Here is a 14834-nt window from a genome sequence, read left to right on the forward strand (position 1 = left end):
TGGTTTCTGCTCCCATACTAGGCTTTACCCATGGGGGCTCTTGTCACATGAAGTGCTTCACTGTCAAGGGAACATTTTGTTCTTTAAAGTTCTCAAAGAGAAGGATACTGGGGCACAAGCTCACATTTTCTAAGATATGATTACACTGATAAGGTTTTATATGCCCATGTTTATCCAAGCAATTTAACTGATATGCGCTAGAACATTTTTTCCAGCAACGTTTAAGTAATTAGCTAGTATTCTAGAAACAGTTCTTTGGCTAGTCTTTCAGAAAAGAACTGGTTGCTAACTCTCTCTCTGACTTCTAACCACTGATCCATTTGTTCAAGGTTGTCAGCTGAATGAATGTGGAAAATTTTCCATTTGGAGAGGTCAAGGTTAAAACAGAATTCAGTGTCAGATTTACTTGGCTCTAGTGTAGAACTATGTGCTCCCATTTTTCTTTTCTTTTTTTCTTTTTTTTGCGGTATGCGGGCCTCTCACTGTTGCGGCCTCTCCTGTTGCGGAGCACAGGCTCCGGACGCACAGGCTCAGTGGCCATGGCTCACGGGTCTAGCCGCTCCATGGCATGTGGGATCTTCGCGGACCGGGGCACGAACCTGTGTCCCCTGCATCGGCAGGCGGACTCTCAACCACTGCGCCACCAGGGAAGCCCACTCCCATTTTTCTTAACTCCTGCCAGAAGAAGCAAAAAAAATGATATTCTGCTTCATCTTAGCTATATTCAGAGGATTGGTGAATTAAGAATTTATCCCATGTAGCTGACACTAAGCAGAGAATCAGCCAGAACAATGCCTAGCACACAGTAGGTGCTTAATAAGTATATGATATTGAAACAACTTACTCAGTGACACCAAATTTGATGGCAGACATAACATCAGGATGCCCAGCCCCACAGCGTGCCGTCTGCTGCTTAGGCACTCTGTTCTCACACATTGGTTTATTTTTACATGCACACATTTTACAAAAAAAAAAAATGTTTTCATCTATAATTTAAATATCCAGCCAATTGTGCATAATGGTTAATGACATCCTATTAACAAAGAAACACTTTTAGAAGAACCACAGGGAAGTAACAATTGCTTCTTTTCTCCCCAGTACCTGATACAAGGTTTCTTGACAAGGGACAAATTGCATGACAGCTCTTGCTCACTTCCGGGGCCCACAGACTGAGTTTCAGGAGGCAAGTATCTTTTGCTATAGCCTGATCCTCAAAACAGTGGCTGGAATGGCTTTAAGTGTGGTGGAAACAAGGCATCAGCACGGGTGACATGAACTGACAGACCCTGCTCAGCCTAAAAGCATCTCTACTTCTGATTGGCTGCTCATGGCCTGAAGACTGCCTATCAGAAGCTTTTCCTTTGTGTTAAGCACTGCCCTCTCCTCTAGAACCGCTTTAAATTTGCCTTGAGATGGAAGAAGTGAGGGTCAGTAATACTGAACCATGAGGTGAATCAATCATCTCTACTAGCAACATGAAGCAGGAACAGCTTAAGAGCAACGGAAGTCTATTGGAATAGGGAAAGACCTCTGAAGAAAGGGTTGGGGGAGTGAGAAGTGTGGAGGCTTTGGTGCTGTTTAAACCTGTTATGAATGATATTTTAGAAAGTTAAGATTGAAAATACAAGCTTTGTAGTGGATAGTCTTGGGTTTAATTTCCACCTCCACCACTTACTAGCTGTGTGGATATATGCAAGTCATTTAACATTTCCAACCATGTTTCCTCATCTATAAAATGGAGATATATAATAATACACCTGTATTAGTTTCCTGAGGTTGTCAACAAATGACCACAAACTTGGTGGCTTAAAACAATGGAAATGTATTCTCTCACAGTTCTGGAAGACAAGTCCAAAATCAAAATGTCGGCAGAGTTGGTTACTTCTGGAGGCTCTGAGAGAGAATCCATTCCATGCCTCACTCCTAGCTTCAAGTAGCTGCAGGCAAACCTTGATGTTCCCTGGCTTAGGGCTATATAACTCCAGTCTGTGCTTCTGAACCAGACCTGTCTGAAGGTCTCACACAGACCTTCTCTGTGTCTCAAAAACTCCCTCTCCTTTCTCTTGTATGGAGACTAGTCATTGAATTTACAGCCCACCCTAATCCAGGATGATTTCATTTTGGGATCCTTAATTTAATTTCATCTGCAAAGGTTCTTTTTCCAAATAATGTCATATTCACCAGTATAGGGGGTTAGGACTTGGGCTGTCAATTTGGCAGGACACTATTCAACCATTACACTATCATATATGGTTATTGTCAAGAGTTAGTGAGTTAATATACTAAAGACCTTAGCATACTACCCAGGGACAGTAAGAACTCAATAAATGATCACTATGATTTCAAACACGTAAGTCCTCTTTACTTACAAGCTTACATAAGAACAAAGAAAGTCCTGCTCTATAGAAAAAGCATGATTACTATATTTTTAGTGCTTATGTGCCAATGTTTTGGTGTCTATTCTCACAGTGTTTGTTAGATGGATGCATATTTCCTGACTTTGTACTTGGTTCTAAGATGCTTTACAAATATTAATTCTTTAATATCTGATAAGTGCAAAAACAGTGATAAAGTCAAAAGTGATAGTGAAGAGACTTGTAAAATTACTAGGAATGCTAAAATAGAGATTATATATAAAAAAGAAAGGTGAGACATCCAGACAAGATGATGTAGACATATCTCTCTCTGCTCCCTGCTAAACATGACTATGACCCCTAAAAACAACTCAAGAGACAATCAAAGAAAAACTCCGAAAGGTGGAAGATGGACCACAAGACTGGAGAAACACAACAGTGGCAGGGCATCTTTTGAACCACCACCCAACAGAAGAAGGCCAGGAAGGCCACCCAGACCTGGCATATCTTAACCCCTAACCTATTAAGAGAAAAGTCAGCCCAGATAGGCTCACTCCTCCCCCAGATGGAACAGGAGTCCCACTGACATTATTATGTGCACCTGGCAGAACCAGCAAGGGGAATCAATTGGAAACCCTACTGACAATAAATTACTAGGGTAAGCACTCTCTATCCTTACCCTGTTGGAGACTCACCTCCCCCACCTAGAGACACCACACAACTATAGGGCTCTGGCAAAGGGGGTCAACAGCACGAGTGCCAGCTGGGAAAGCATTTTGCTTCCCCATTGGACCTGAGGCTCCCCTCCTACACCCAGAGACACTGTGTATGTGTGCATGTGTGTCTGTGTGCAGACTGGTCGAAGAGGGGAGATTAACAAGTGGATCATGCCACAGTAATTGTGTATGTAGCCTGGGATGTGCTCTCCATCTTCCACAGGCAGGATGGAGAAACTGCGACAGGATGCACCCAGCCCAGGAAGCCTATTTGTCCTTGCAGGCCTAAGACTCTCCCTGCCCCCACTCACAGACACTCAGAGGAACCCTCGCGACAAGCACCCAACTAGGGAGGCACTCGTCATCCCCCCCAGACAGGAGGAACCTGCTAAAACAAGCACCAGGAAACACCCTTCAACCCTGAAGAAGAGAGACTCCCTTCCCCCACCTACAAGATCCAGACAGCCAAGCCGGAGCAAACTTCTTCAGCTCCCTCAAACAACACTGGCAAGGATCAATGAGAGCCCCAGTGGCATGATATAAGCCAAGTGGACAAAAATAGGACCACAAAGGCTCTGAAAATTATATTGTCATTGGAACCACAGTCCCCAAATTAGGCCAGGACCTGCATGCTAAATCTCAATAAAGTGAATGCCTGTTAAAATTAAAAAGTTAGTGGGGACTAACTTTTTAGTCTCCTAGTGTAATAGCCAAAATTTCCAATGTACAATCGAAAATCCCTCCTCATCAGGAACGAAGAAAATCACAACCTGAAGGAAAAAAAACATTTAATTGATGTCAATGCTGAGATGAGTCAGGTGTTGAAATTATCTGAGAAAGATTCAGTAAACAATTACAAATTATATTGAAACAAGTGAAAAATGATTTTTAAAAATCTCAGCAAAGAAACAGAAGTTATAAAAAACTAAATGGAAATTAAGAAGTGAAAATCATGAGAAATAAAAACTCACTGGATGGGCTCAATAGTACAGTAGAGATGAGAGAAGATATTGTAGAATCAGTGAACTTGAGGGCAGATCAATAGAATATATTCAAATATTTTCAAAACATATATCTGACAAAGGACTTGTATCCAGAATAAATAAGGAACTCTCAAATGCAACAGTAAAGAAATAATCAATCCAATTAGAAAATGGGCAAAAGACATAAACAAGCATTTCGCCAAAAAAGATACCTAGATAAAAATAAACACATGAAAGGATATTCAATATCATTAGCCATTAGAGAAATGCAAATTTAAACGACAATGAGATATCACTACATACTTATCAGAAGAGCTAAAGTAAAAAATATTGGGTTTCTCTGGTGGCACAGTGGTTAAGAATCCGCCTGCCAATGCAGGGGACACGGGTTTCAGCCCTGGTCTGGGAAGATCCCCACGTGCCGCGGAACAGCTAAGCCCATGTGCCACAACTACTGAAGCCTGCGTGCCTAGAGCCCGTGCTCCGCAACAAGAGAAGCCACTGCAATGAGAAGCTTGCGCACCGCAATGAAGAGTAACCCCTGCTTGCCACAACTAGAGAAAGCCCGCGCGCAGCAACGAAGACCCAATGCAGCCAAAAATAAATAAATAAATAAATTTTAAAAATAATAAAATAAAAATATTGATAACACCAAAATGCTGACAAGCATATGGGAAAACTGGATCACTCATACATTGTTGGTAGGAATGTAGAATGGTACAGTCATTCGTAAGTTGATCTGGCAGTCTCTTAAACAAACTAAACATGAAATTACCATATGAACCAGTAATTGCACTCATAACATGAAAACTTAAAATTCACACAAAAACCTTACACAAATGTGATAGTCCAAAACTGGAAGATAACCCAAATGTCCTTCAACAGGTAAATGGTTAACCAAGTGGTAATATATTCATATCATTGAATACTACTCAGCAATAAAAAGAAACAGACTATTGATAAACATAACAACTTTGATGAACCTCTAGAGAATTATGCTAAGTGGAAAAAAAAAAGCCAATTCCAAATGGTTACATGCTGTATTCTTCTAGCTACCTAACATTTTGAAGAGGTAAAATTTTAGAAATGGAGAACAAATTAGTGGTTGCCAGGGGGTCAGGTGAAGAGAGGTAAGGTGGTGGATATAACTATAAATGGACAACAGGACGGACTCCTGTGGTGATGAAAATGTTCTGTTCCTGGACTGTTTCAATGTCAGTATCCTGGCTTTGCTATTTTACTACAGTTTTCAAGATACTTCCATTGGGAGAAACTAGGTAAAGGGTACACAATTTTTTTCTGACTTGTTTCCTGCAACTGCATGTAAATCTACAACTATCTCAAAATTAAAAGTTTAAATAAAAGGAGACGCAAGATGGTGACCATTGCACATGCAAATAGAATGAATTGTAGGAACATTTCTCCAAGGCAAAGAGCAAATCCTGTGACATAGTATGAAAAGTGCTTTGCTTGTGCACTCCACTGTAAACTACAAGAGAGGAGCAGACAAAATTGACCAAATATAGAAAGGTTTGCTCACAGGGAGCTGACCTGAATCACTGTGGGCACATGATGGCCTTGATGGTAGTTAAAGCCAGGGTTCAGTTTTAGAACTTGGAGACTCACCTGAGGGAAATTTTGCCTCCGGCCTTAGGTGGTTCCGTAGAGTCAGGGCCTGTTCCAATCTGCACAATATAGAAGGGACTAGTGGGGGTAGTGTGAGAGTGGACATATGGATGCTAAGGATATCCATACATCTCTCGTGGAGCCCACCAAGAATGAGGTTACCAACCTCAGTGGGTGTTCCATATCAATGGAACATGGGGAAAAGTTGCCTGAGAGAATACATTCCAGCAGGTTAAAAAACAGGTGACCAGGGACTTCTCTGGTGGCGCAGTGGTTAAGAATCTGCCTGCCAACGCAGGGGACACGGGTTCGAGCCCTGGTCTGGGAGGATCCCACATGCTGCGGAGCAACTAAGCCCATGTGCCACAACTACTGAGCCTGCACTCTAGAGCCTGCGAGCCACAACTACTGAGCCCACGTACCACAGCTACTGAAGCCCACGTGCCCAGAGCCTGTGCTCCACAACAGGAGAAGCCACCACAGTGAGAAGTCCACTCACTGCAATGAAGAGTAGCCCCCATGCGCCACAACTAGAGAAAGGCGCGTGCAGCAACGAAGACCCAATGCAGCCAAAATTAAATAAATAAATAGATTAATTAAAAAAAACAGGTGACCAAATTTATAGGTCGGAAGGACCATATCACAATCCAATTGGTGTAAATGCTTCCAGGAACTTCAAACATAAACGTATGTGGTTTACTCACTTTAGACCAACACACGATTGACCATAGGAACAGTCTTCCAAGTCCTTGCTCACTCATAAGGAAAGTAGTTTCTCTACTTCATAAATTTAGAGACATGATCCCCTACAAGATTTGCTTCTAAATTGAAGCAAACCGCAAACTGTCAATCTTTACAATCCTCAAATTCTCCAACTTTAGTTTAGCACTCAAGGGAGTCAGTTGGCTGTGGAGAGAGAAAGTGAGAGCCTTTCTGGGGGAAAAAAAGGTCCCAAATTACAACAGAACTTTCCAGAATGAGAAACCATAGTTGGAACATGGTTTGGGCTCAATCCAGGCCTCTACTGATGTGGGGCTACAGAAACAGAACCCTGAATTCCTGACATGGTAACTACCTTTGCTCTCAAACCACCGGTGGAGTGTTCTCCAACTCTGTGGCATAGTTATCCTAGACATCACTGAAAAAGGAGAAATCTACAAACATTTTTTTGGGCTGAAAAGAAAGGTTTTTGGCAATGGGAGATTTGGATCTGGGAAGAAAAAAATGCATTGAACTTTTCTCTGTCATCTCACAGGAACTCTGAGGGGAACTTTGGAGTCCTGCTTGGTATTAAGAGATAAAAAGGGGACAAAAGTTTCTCCACCCTGAATCTGGTGGAGGAGGCCTCCAGTGCCAAATGACACAAAAGTTCTCTTCCTTGACTTTAAAAATATGCTCTCCCACTGAGATGAGATTCAATATGTGCAGTTAGGTAACATATTTCTTTTAGAAATTGTGGAAATGGCTGTGATGTCACTGATAATAACTGTGTAGGGCAATGTTTTCTAAAGGCACTTTGAGGAAAAAGTGTCCAGTGTCAAATAAGTTTGTGAAATGCTGCATCATCTACTTTTTAAATAGCAAATTAAAGTCTGGGAGAGGTGCATTGTTAAGAATCCTGTGTAAATTTGTTTAACTTGGCTTGTCAAAAACTTATTTGATCACACAACCCTGTCAAGGTATACATTTCCAAAAGTTAAAAATCATGACTATCATACAAACATAGTATGCATGTCCAAAGTTTATTTTAACACGAAGATTTATTTAACTTGTTAATGAGGGTATGTATTAATGCTAGCTCAAAGAAGGATCTGAGAGACTAGTATATACAGTCACTGATGGAAAGAATGCTGAAATAAGATTGCTAAATTGCTGAAACATAAAACAGCTAAATGTCTTACAGGGGAATAAAACTATTGGAATTTTATTTTTCATTGGACAGAAATTATTTGTATTTCTATGGGACAAAAATCACTGGCAACTTCTATAATTTAGCCCGTAACTTTACAGAATCTTTGCCTTAATCAACGGTAAATAGTAAGTCAAACAATGGTATGTTCCTCTAGAGCAATAATTCTCAAAGCGTGGTCCCCAGACCAGCAGCACCAGCATCACCTGGGATCCCGTTAGACATGCAATTTCTTGATACCCACTCAAGACCTACTGAATCAGAAACTCTGGGCTAGGACACAGCATTACGTACTTTAACAAGCCTTCCAGGGCATTCTGATGCTTATGAAAGTTTGAGAACCACTGACCAAGGGAATCGATCTTCACGCAATACGAGTATATTGCCAATAGTCCAGTATGACCTTGCAAAGATATGTAGTCATACTTTTGCCTATTTCTAAATTTTGGGTAAATCTTCTTAGCCTATTTTTCAGTATCACACTGGAAATGTGAATGTACAATGAATAAAAACCATCCAGAGGTTTAGAAAGAGGAAGACATTTGTTATTTTCTACTTCATCCTCCTTCAAATAACAGTTCAAGTCACACCTTCTCCAAGAAAACACTCTAACGGTTTTTAACCCTCTCCAATCTCTCTCCTCCTTTATCTTCTATAGACTCCTAATTTACACAGTTTAACCATTTGTTTAGCACAATGCTAATAGTTTTGTGTGTGTTAATTTTATTCCCACATTGAAAACTGCATGAAGGCAGAAATTGTGACTTAGGCCCTCTTCCCAATCTGAACTTTGATGTAGTCAGAGCATCATAGATTCTCAAGATTGGAATGTACTTTGAACATCAACTTGTCCCGCTAAGTATGCAATATTAGAATTCTCTTCTCATCTGTAGTAGACAGAATTCTAAGATGCAACCCCAGGTTCCCCCAACCCCAGTGTACACACTTTGCATATTCCCCAGGCAGTGCATATAATGGAGTTTACACCCATAATTAGGTTATGTTATATGGCACAATTGACCTTAAGACAGGGAGATTATTCAGGTGGACTGACTTAATCATGTGAACCCTTTAAAATTGTAATAGTTTCCTCCGACTGGTCACAGGAGAGGAAGTCAGATACTCAACCACCAGAAAGATTCAACGCGCTATTGTTGACTTGAAGATGGAAGGAGACACATGACAAGGAATGTGTGCAACCTCTAGAAGCTGAGAGCCACCACTGGCTAACGGCCAACAAGGAAATGGAGACCTCAGTCCTACAACTACAAGGAACTGAATTCTAATAAGAATGAACTTTGGAGTGGATCTTTCCCTAAAACCTCTAGATGAGAATTCAGCTTGACCAACACCTTGATATCAGTCTTGTGACACACTGAGCAGAGAACCAGTCATGCTCTGCTAGACTTCTGACCTACAGAACTGTGAGCAAATAAATGTATGTTGTTTTAAGTTTCTAGTAATTTGTTATGCAGCTATAGAAAACTAATATATCATTTTTCCAAGAGTTAAGTTGGCTTCTTCTTGTATACTTGGGGCAAAAAGGAGCTTATGCTCCATACCCCAGGGTCACTTGCACCCTTCATTCTTGCAAGGCAACTCATTCTGATTTTAGACAGCTCTGACTTTTAGAGAGTCCTTGACCATACTGAACATTCACTCATCAATATTCCCTTTACTCCTGTCTTAATATGTTCAGACTACTATAACAGAACACCATAGATAGAGTGGCTTATGAACAACACACATTTGTTTCTCATAGTTCTGGAGGCTGGGAAGTCCAAGATCAAGGTGCAGGCAGATTCTGTGTCTGGTGAGAGCCCACTTCCTGGTTCATAGATGGTACCTTCTCCCTGTGTTCTCACATTGTGGAAGGGATAAGGGAGCTCTGTGGAGTCTCTTTTGTAAGGGCACTAATCCCACTCATGAGGGTGCTGCCCTCATGACCAAATAACCTACAAAAGGCTCCATCTCCTAATACCATTACATTGGGGGTTAGGATTTCAATATATGAATTTGAAGTGGACACAAACTTTCAGTCTGTAGAAACCCCTAAGAACCATACAAAGCAAGTCTGAGATTGTTTCCATTTGCTTTCATTCTTCCTTGTGGCTGGTGCTGTCAGACAGTGATTTGAGCCGCACAAAGGCCTGAGTAGAGGGTTCCATAGCACCCAGGGCTAACTGTGTAGACTCAGAGACCCCATCTAGCTTCTGAGCCTGTGTTCATTCAAATACACCACACTTTACAGCAGAGAAATTTTTATCACTACACTGCCTTAGTATGGAGCATCAGGGTAAGCTAGGTTGTTTTAGAGAAAGTGTCAGCAAACTTTTTCTGTATAGTAAATAATTTTAGGCTTTGAGGGCCATGCAGTCTTTGTCACAACTACTCTGCCATTAGAGCAAAAAGAAGCCATAGACAATAAATGGGCACATTTGTGTTCCAATAAAACTTTATTTGTAAAACATGCTTCCTGCTGGATTTGGCCTACAGGCTGTACTTAGCCACTCTACTGTAGTTTGGCTCTAGAGGGTTTCACACCAGCAATTAAATTTAAATGCCCAGGTTACAAGTAGCATATGTCCCTTTAACTTGCAACTCATTGTCCAGAATTAAACACGTGGCCCCACTCAGCTACAGGGAACAAGGATGTATAATCCTACTGTGTTCCCAGAGTGAGGAAAGCAGGAAATGCCCGGAGAATAATATGAATGACTACCACAGAGTGCATGTATTAAAGTTGCATGTTTGCATGCCTGTCTTTTCTACTACAGAGTAAACCCTTCAAGATCAAGAACCTATCCTATACACAGAGCCAAACAAATGTAGTAGATGTGCATAAAAAGCTGAAGGAAGGGAAAAGGAATTACAAAAAAGCCAGTGGAAAGGACAGTGATTGTACTGGTAATGAGGGAAATAATTATCGTTATTGGTAGTGGCGATAGTTATGGTGATTATATTGTTAAAGCTAGTAGTGGTGATGTTCTTAAACGAGCAATCTATACTACTATATTCATCTTCCACTATATCCTCAACCCATTTCAACCTGACTTCTTCCCCCAACTCCCAATTCCCTGAAACTATGCTTGCTAAAGTCACAAGTAACCTCTTATTTGCTAAATGTAATAGGCAATTTTTTTAATCCTTTTCTTGCTGAACTTCTCTGCTATATGTAAAACCACCAAACATTACCTTCTTGAAATTTTCGACTCCATGCACCTCTGTGACACAACAATTTCATGGTTCTCCTCTGTGTCTCCCCAACCATTCTCTGAACTTCCCCTACTCTTCCAATTCCTTAAATATTAATATTTCTTAGGACTTTATCCTCCTCCTGCTCCTTTTCTCACTCTGCTATCATCACATGGATGGTCTCACCTACTCGCATAGTTTTCACCACCTTCTATAATGCTGTTGACTCCCATACCCATATTGCCTGTCTGTACTTTCTCCCGACTTTCAGAATCATGCATTCAACTTTTAGTCTCATACTCTCGCCAGGAAGTCCCACGGATATTTCAAACAAAACATGGCAGAAAATACACTCCTGTCATATCTTAGTGGTTGCAATGCCATCCACACCAGTCATCCAAGCTAGAAACCTGCGAGATATTATGCACTCTTCCTCCACGGTCCCATCTCCCTGTCTAGCCCAAATATTTCTTTCTCTTTCTTCCTTTCTAGAATACTGTCTTGGACTGTATTCCTATCAACTTTCATCTAGATTACCAAACAGCTTTCTAACTTATCTCCCTAATTCCTTTGGTTTTATTGTAAAATGTTTTGTACAGAAAACTATAGCAATAAATATAAGATATATCCATGCATCCACCACCCTGCTTTATCAAATCTTAATTTGTTATAATATTTGTAACTGATTTTTAAAGGAAAATAATAATAGATCTAGGTGAAGTTCCATGGGTTACCACCCCTAATCTCATTTTCTCCCTTTTCTCCCCAGAGACAGTCAGTATCATGAATTTAGAATTTGTCATTATCATGCAAGCTTTACTTAAATGATTACATTTGTATGCATCCCTAGAACACATATAGTATTATTTTTCAGATTTTAAACTTTATATGTGAGACCACACCACATGAATATTTCTGAAATTTTCTTTTCACTAGGTATTATGTGTTATAAACTACAATTTGAAGGCACCCTGAGGACTTCAATTGGATTTATAGGTTGATATTTTATCCAGCAAAACTCTTACTTGTTTTAATAATTTATGTGTAGGTTCTCTTGAATTTTCCTGAATTTTCTATGTGGACTATCACACAGTCTGCAAATAAAGACAGCTTGTCTCTTCCTAATCCAGTTTGGATACACTTTGTTTTTCTTGACTTTTTGCATTGGTTAATAACTTCAGTATAATGTAGGACTGAAGCATTTATTAATGTTTATTGAAATCCTGACTTTATGGGAATATGTCAAAAGTGTCACAATTAAATATATGTTTGCCCTAGGTTTTGGATGGATACATTTGATTGAATTTTATCAAGTGCTTTTTCTGCTCAAGTGATATGATTATAGGACTGTGTTTTTTTTAGTGTGGTATATCACTTTAATAGATTTTCTGATAATCAATTACCATTTTATTTCTGGGATAAACTCTAGTTGGTTGATGCCTTGAAATCTTCCTGGGATTTGTTTTAATCATGTATGGTAAAGTGACAGATATGGAGACAACTGCCTTTGAAATAAGAGTTCATTACTCACAGTTTCCAAGAGAAGAGGACATGTCACACCACGCAGGGCCACATGGGGAAGTACTAGGGTTGGTTAGGAGGCAGAAGGAGCAAGGGAAACATATGAGCACAAGTCTTCATTGTTGTTTTGGTGGGAAGAAAAAGGCAAGAGAAGTTAAGCATTTTAGGATTTGTTAGTTTGAATAATTTCAGTGAGCTCTGGGCTATGAGGGTGGTCCTCAGTTGTCCTGTACCTGCCCCTGGAGTGACTTAGGGCAGGGAGAATATTGGCTTGGTGTGTGAGAGTTCAATAAAGGAGGTAGTTGGGAGCATGGACTATGGATTGGTTGGTTTGCATATCAAAGACATCCTGGCAGGCAAGTTGTTTAATATCTCTAGGAATTAACTAGCTCTGAAAGGGGTAGTCTCTTCAGGATTAGCAAGGCCCCGAGATGTCAAAGCCTCATATAAAATACAGAAAATAAAAAATACGATTAGTATAGTTGAGATGCTTTTATTTTTTTATTTAGTTTTAGTGCTGTTGGGTTTGATATGGTAACATTTGCTTCATGAGATAGGTCTAGGATTTTCTTCCCTTGTACATTACTTCATAAACTCTGTGTGTGTGTGTATGTGTGTGTGTGTGTGTGTGTGTGAGAGAGAGAGAGCGAGAGAGAGAGAGAGAGAGAGAGAGAGAAGGCTTTACTGGGGATCAGGCAGGGCTGGGGCAGGGACCATGCTGGGGGAGCAGGGTCTCCACATCAGGCCAATACTGGTCTTCAGAGCAGTGTTGGGGAGCTCAGAGCTGAGCTCTACTGGAGAAGGGTCCAATCAGGTACCTCAAAGCAGAGGCAACCACTGAAGGGAAAGATGGTCTGGTTGGCTTATGCAGGAAGGATAAGATTGGGGGGGGGGTGGAATTGCTCAAGAAAAGTAAGGTACAGTAAACCTTTACAGGGCCAAGATGAACAGGGATTAGCTGAGGGGAAGGGGTCTAATAAGGCCCGAGGGATGAGGGAGGGGAAAGAAAAGAAGGAGAAAAGAACAAGAAGGATGATTCTGGGGGTACAGGGAGGTCCAGCTTTTCTTCAGGGCCCCAGTGAAGTAGGGACAGCTCCTATCTTCTGATCTTACAGGACTCTACTTTTTGCTCAACACAGCAATCTTTATGTACACAGGGCCTGGGCAAAGGCAGCTGAACTGTATGTAGGCAGAAATCGTCTTCAGGCCTTCTAAGTGGGCAATGAAATCTTTCATGTTTGGAAATGCATCCAGGCACTAGGGCTCAAATATATGGTGCAGGTCAAGACTGTCAAAAGCAAGAAAATCCAGAGAGGTGATCTTGTCTCCTGCAAACCATGGACTCTTCCCCAGAAAGTGAGAAGAGCTTCATCTTTTCACAGAGATCCTCCAAGTACTTAGGCTTCAGTTTCTCAAAGTCAGGGCTGTAGCAGACACTGACGAGCTAATTGGAGGTGTCTATAACCTAGTTCTCAAAAATGTCCACATGAATCTTCTCTTCTGTCTCCCCTCATAGGTTGTACTTGTAAGCAATGTAGCAAAAGATGACATTGCTCTGGGTGATCTCAAAAACATCATCAATTAAATAGGGCAGATTGGGAAAGTCCAGGCCTGGCTTCAATTTCTCATTCAGTCACTGGCTTCTGTCATGGTCAGGAGCATCCCCCGCCATGTACTTCTTTCCCTCATAGTTTAAGTCTTTGTATTCCAGAAGCAGGCAGATGGTATGAGCCAGCCTGTGAATGTTCCAGTAACCCGAGTTCATGGCCTTGGTTTAGCTTTCTGTAGACTCAGGGGATGACCTCAGTGAAGCTAGGCTGAAACTTCATCCTTGCAATTTTTCTTTAAGTTAGAAATTATATCAAAATAAAAAGTTATAGGGAAGGAAGGAAGAAAGGAAGGAAGGAAGGGAAGAAGGAACCAGAGGACAGTGAGCCACTCTAGCAAATTAATAAAACCCAAGGAGGGGGTCGTGGGAACGTCTGATTTATAGTCAGTTGGTCAGAAGTACAAGTGACAACCTGGGCTTGCAATTGGTATCTGAAGTGTGTTGTGGGGGGACAGTCTTGTGGGGCTGAACCCTTAACCTATGGAATCTGATGCTATCTCCGGGTAGATAAGTGTCAGAACTGAGTTGAATCATAGGACCCCCAGCTGGTGTCTGGAGAATTGTTTGGTGCTATGGGAAACCCTACACACTCACACATTGGAAATCTGGAGAATCAGATCCCATTGAGTGATATACCATACTTATGAATAAGATATTCTCTAGATATATTGTATAACACAAGGAATATAGCCAGTATAATAACTATAAATGGAGTATAACTTTTAAAAATTGTGAATCACTGTATTGTATACCTGTAACATATAATATTGTACATCTACCATAACTCAATTTTTAAAAAAGAATTGAAAACAGGGATTCAAAAAAATAATAAACAAAAAATAAATAAAGATATTCTGTCTTATCCTAACACATTGAGTGATCCAGGAAACTCCTTAGAAATCAGTATAAAATTGGAAAAGT

At 40.7% G+C, this 14834-nt stretch overlaps 1 pseudogene; it reads right to left on the reverse strand.

Moving 5' to 3' along the window:
• Positions 1 to 3817: 3817 nt before the first annotated feature.
• LOC132418212 (glutathione S-transferase Mu 4-like) lies at positions 3818 to 14069 on the reverse strand (annotated as a pseudogene).
• Between the last annotated feature and the right edge of the window lie 765 nt (positions 14070 to 14834).

The sequence above is a fragment of the Delphinus delphis genome, chromosome X (assembly GCF_949987515.2).
Source record: "Delphinus delphis chromosome X, mDelDel1.2, whole genome shotgun sequence".
In the NCBI taxonomy this organism is placed as follows: Eukaryota; Metazoa; Chordata; class Mammalia; order Artiodactyla; family Delphinidae; genus Delphinus; species Delphinus delphis.